This window comes from Sinocyclocheilus rhinocerous, unplaced genomic scaffold, assembly GCF_001515625.1.
Source record: "Sinocyclocheilus rhinocerous isolate Xijiao unplaced genomic scaffold, SAMN03320098_v1.1 scaffold697, whole genome shotgun sequence".
Classification (NCBI taxonomy): Eukaryota; Metazoa; Chordata; class Actinopteri; order Cypriniformes; family Cyprinidae; genus Sinocyclocheilus; species Sinocyclocheilus rhinocerous.
In genome coordinates, this window is record NW_015664033.1 from 2,192,492 (window position 1) to 2,198,113 (window position 5,622).

Sequence of the window (5,622 nt, forward strand, 5' to 3'; positions counted from 1 at the left end):
TCACTGCAATATCGCGTTCATAATCGCAGATGAGTCACATTCGATTATGAATTCGATATTGAGTAGCTTGTCAGTGTAAGTGTTTTTTTTTAATGCCATTTCTGTTTTTGTTTGATGAATGCACTTTTGGAAGTTGAATGTAAGGGAAATGTCATTTTGGAATTTCTGTGGTTTAATGTGATATTGTTGTTCATGATGAAATTTTCTTTTATTGTTGTAATTAATTTATAGCATTAACAAGATGACCCGTTGAATTCTTTTTGGAGCTATGACTGATTGAATGTATTTTTAGTCCAGTGCCTGCATATAAGATTAGTATTGACCAAGTTCAGAGGCTGTCATATGTGGATCAACTTACTATGTTGTGTATTTTCAACAGTTTCAGTATGAAAAATAACTTTTATATTGATTCAATGGATTTATTGCATTTTGGGGGGAAAAAAACGTGTCATGGATTTATTGCATTTTGGGGAAAAAAGAATACAATTTTATAATAAATCTTTGAAATCAAAATCTGGATTTGAATTTTTAATGTTATTATAACCTAAAGATGCTATGTGAAAGTTTGAAACAGAAAATAGTGGTTTTCATCTTGCCACTTTCTTGGTAAAGAAAACACATTTTTACTCAAATTAATCAAAATGGATTTATAGCGTTTTGGAACCAAACTCTTAATTTACAAGTCTTATTTTTTTGCTTCACAAAATAAAATGACATAAAATGTCTAAAAAATATGCATGCATATGCAAAGCTGATAAATGGGAGGTCTGAAACAGAAGTAGCCCCTTATAAAAACATTTTTATAAAATATTTAAAAAGATTAAAAACTTAAAAAGATTTTTTAACTGGTTTTGAGAATGTCGCACTTTGTTTTACATACAGGTCTTGCGCATGGTCTCAGGTGAGAGTGTACACGCGAGAATGTGAGCGAGTGGGAAAGAGAAGGTAAAGAAATTTATATGGACGTTATTTGGGCATGTTTTATGCAAATTATTCGCTTTTGGCACATCATGGTCCAATATTTATATTAATTTCTACACAAAATCACTTTACAGATGGAAAAAGGGTGAACCTCTGAAAGTGAAGTTAAATTTGAGTGTAAATTCACTGCACATGCAAAACTCCATCAAAAATTTGATCTAACTGAGCAAAATCAGGTGAGATGTCTTTTTAATTAATATCTTCACTTTGTTCAGAAGCAGATTACAGGAAGACTTAATTATTTTTTCTCTTCCCTTGATCAGGATGGACCAGCACACTAGGCTGACCTTCATTTTTCAGGAACATGCTCAGCGCTTCATTGGTGTTTTCAGTCAGCGTCGCTCTAGAATGGAGCAGTTCCTGTCAGATCTGGAGGAGAGTGCAGTCCAGCTGGACAGGATGAAGATGGGGGCCAGTATTTCCACCGTGGCTGGCAGTTCAGTGGGGATAGCAGGAGGAGTCTTGTCCATTGTTGGTCTTGCTCTTGCCCCCGTCACTGCAGGAGTGTCACTGGTTCTGACACTGACCGGTGTCGGTCTGGGGGTGACCAGTGGTGTCAATAGTGTCGTCACAGGCGTAACTGAGGCAGTAGTCAACAGTCAGCAAGGGAAAAATGCACAGAACATTTTCCAGAGATACATGGATGATGTGGGCAAGATTCTAGACTGTCTGGAGCAGGCCAGTAGTGAGGAGCCTGATGTGAAGGGGCTTACTGGGGTTGATATCATTACAGCTGGAAAATTGGTATTTCGTGCTATAGGTTTATGCAGTAATATTGGATCCCTGGTAGATAAAGCACTACAAATTGAGGAGGGGATTGTCACAGCAACCAAAATTGGCCTCAATAATGCAAAAAGTGCACATAATATTACAAAGCACACAGCAAAAATGCATTGCCAGAATTGGGCAGCTGACAAAAGGGAAGCCACTAGCGCTCTCAAAGTTTGCTAGAGGTGGATTCATCACACTAAATGCCCTCTTTATTTGGCGTAGATGTCTTTTTTATTGGCAAAGAAAGTAAAAGTCTGGCCAAAGGGAGCAAGAGTGAGAAATCTCAGCTCATCTGTTCCAGAGCAGCTCTGTGGAAATCTGAGCTGGAAGCCTGGCAGAATATCTATGATTCCTTATGCATTGGAATATGGAGGAAAAGCTAGGATGTGTTGGAGCAGTCTTTTCTTTTTTTTTCTTTTTTTTTTTCGAAAACTTTAGAATGTACTTTTCAAGATTAAGAACAGTTGAGATGAGCATAAAGTGAATACAATTTGAATAGATTGCACAGCCATATTTAACACAGCAACACTCTTAAAAATAAAGGTGCTTAAAAGGTTCTTCACAGCGATGCCATAGAAGAACCATTTTTGGTTCCACAAAGAACCATTCAGTCAAAGGTTCTTTAAAGAACCATCTCTTTCTTACCTTTTTATAATCTGAAGAACCTTCTTTTGCCACAAAGAACCTTTTGTGAAACAGAAAGGTTATTCAGATGTTAAAGGTTCTTTATGGAACCATTTAGACAAAAAGGTTCTTCTAAGGCATCGTGAAGCACCTTTATTTTTAAGAGTGAACACTGTAGTTAGAGCAGTTATCCTGGTGGTTTCCTGAAACACTTGTAACTGATTACTCCTACATTTTTATCATCTAGAAATTTAAAAATGAGGATTCCTAAATCCTATACTAAATTATTGAATTAATAATGTTTGTTAGAGAGAAAAAAAAGATGTAGCCTACTTGATTTTCAGCACATAGTGGATATTTAGAGTATTTACAGCAATTGGACATGTAGAATTTATTTTTTTTAAATCATTGTTGTTGTGGGGTTAAATGCTTGTAACTCTTCAATCCTATAAAGCTACATATATACAAATTATGTAGAATGTCAGATCAGATAACTTTAATTAAAACAAATTGGAACTGCAATAAAGTGTGTGTTTCTTGAATATGTGTGTTGTGTCGAAGCCTTAGGATTCATTATGCAATATGTTTTATATTTTAGGAAAGTAAACTGGTTACAACTCATTTAGATTAGAGTGAATTTGGGGTTTATTACATTTATTATATACTCATATCTGTGTTTGCATACTCATAATTCAAGGTAAAGTGGGACACTTTTTGTTAAACTTGTAATTTAGATAACCAGATGTTTTTTCCTTGTCTTTTCTTTATTGGCTTTGTTAACTTTAAAGGGGTCATATGATGCTGCTAAAAAGAACATTATTTTGTGTATTTGGTATAATGATGTAATGGTATGTTTATGCGGTTTAAGGTTCAAAAAACACATTATTTTCCACATACTGTACATTATTGTTTCTCCTCTATGGCTGTAATATTTTCAGAATGTGTTACTTGGAAGGTATATGAACATTTTGAGTTCATACACTCAAGACAAATGTCTTTACAGGTAAAGTGGGCCATCTCTGATTCATCAAAAATGATCTTGCATCATAATTAGATATGATTTATTTATTTTTAATATTTAGGCCTATTACATATTATCAAACAAACATATTCAACAACATATGAAGAGCATGGTTCCAAAATGCAAAAAAAAAAAATTTGAGTTCCCGCCAAAATCAGTATTGTATCTGGTCGGTATTGAAAAGTCCATTTTTAATTTTGAGCAAAATGCGATATCCACCGTGTTTGGTTCATGGAACATTAGTTTTTGGTTCCCAGAACATTAGTTTTTGGTTCCCAGAACATTTTTTTATGGTTTGTTTTCGGTTAGCCAGGAAAGTTTTCTTAACGTTCCCATAATGTTATTCTAACATTAATCTAACGTTCCCATAACGTTACTTTTTCGTTCGCAGAACGTTATTATAATGTTTCCCTAACGTTAGTTTTTGGTTCCCAGAACGTTATTATAATGTTCCCCTAACCTCTTTACTTCGATATGATCACCCCGCTGTACCTCAGTAATCATCCAGCACACTCATGACCGCTGCTGGCCAAATGGGTGCCCTAAGCAGAATTGTATTGTTGTGCACCCTCCCCAAAATATTATGGAAGTTAAAAAAAAACACCTACTATAGGAGTCAAATCAGAACTTTAATAAAATATAAAAGTAAATAACTCAATTGTAATTAAATTATATTATTTACAAATTACAATTGTAGCTAGACAGTCGCCTATGGCTATGATTTTACAGTCTCAAGCATTCAGAAATCACACAAAAGAAAATTAAGCAGTTTTACTTCGATAAAACCAAGGATTAGTTTTTGTAAAGGTTGTGATGTCCACATGTTTTTGTTGAAGAAATTATAGAGGCTAGCATTTCTATCGCAAAAAGGTGGCCAAACATTAAAGATTAAGTGGATATTTGAATTAAATGTTTGGTCAATATTAAACAAGTATTTGATCATCCTGTAAGTGTTACAACAGCAATTACCAGGCCTTTTAATAATGCCTTTTATGTCATTTTAAAGGTTGTTTTATTGTTTTTGTTTTATTACCACAAAAATATTATCTGAATACTTTTTAAATTATTATTTGAAGCAATTTAAAGTGTCAAAACCATGGTTAATTTGTGGTTACTATTGCTACAAGAACCATGTTTTTTTTTTATTCGTAGTAAAATTATGGTTAATTTTCGTAAGGGAACATGGAAACTCTGAGAGAATATTAAGGCAGATGCGGCGGTGATATTATTACCGACATTAAAAAACACTATACAAGTGTAACACTATACTAACATTAAAACACGTTATTAACATCAACATCCAAAAAAGTTTCACAGGATTATGAACGTACCTAAAAGTGATGCACGGGATGGTGCCCCCCTGTGAGTTGGTGCCCTACGCAAACTGCGTACTCTGCCTAGGCTATAGGGAGCGGCGGTTCACTCTTGACGAAGACCTGAAAACGTTGCAGCAATAAATTATTTTTATGGAGCAGTTACATCAGTGTGCAGACAATACGTTTGTATTTTTGCTATAGTTTGACTTTTTTGTCCTGCACCTGGGCCCTGTGTGGGTTGTGGGATGTGCGCAACATTTTTACACTTTGGTTTATAAAATATGACATTTATTCACACACACACATATATATATGTGTATGTGAATAGTCTCCCCCTATATACCTATATATATAGGGGGAGACCGGGGATGATAGTAACACTTTTTGTTTGAGGGTCAGTAACTTAGTGGTTGTTCATGCTAGACCTCTCAAACTTTGATACACCGTTGCCACATTTGTCTACTACAAATAAAACTCACTTGAACTTGTACAACACAATCACAGATTATGTGAGTTAATGTCAAATACAAAGAGTTCCATTGTTACAACCTACCCCACCACTGGGGTAGCTGGGGATAGATGTAACAATAAGAGGTAATTTGGTGAAACAATATCCACACTTTCCAGATTATGCAAGAACTTTCATTAATTTTAAATAACCATTCAATAAAGAGATCGATAAACGAGTGAGTCAGTCAGCCAGTATAATGAAAAATGACAATAAAATTACCAAACGGGAACCAAAAACTAACGTTAGGGTAACGTTCTGTGTTTGCTGGGTATTCTGTCATGTTTTCTCCCTATCTTTCCAAACCGCGACAAACGCCAGTCTCCCTTTTCTGCAGAATCCGATAAATCTGCTCAACCAATCACAGCGCACCATTCCACGCATTGTAAACAGTAACTGAC

General features: G+C 35.0%; 1 pseudogene; it reads left to right on the top strand.

Annotated features, from left to right (window-relative positions):
- The first annotated feature begins 857 nt into the window (after positions 1 to 857).
- On the top strand, positions 858 to 2,231 carry LOC107729436 (apolipoprotein L2-like; annotated as a pseudogene).
- Positions 2,232 to 5,622: the final 3,391 nt, after the last annotated feature.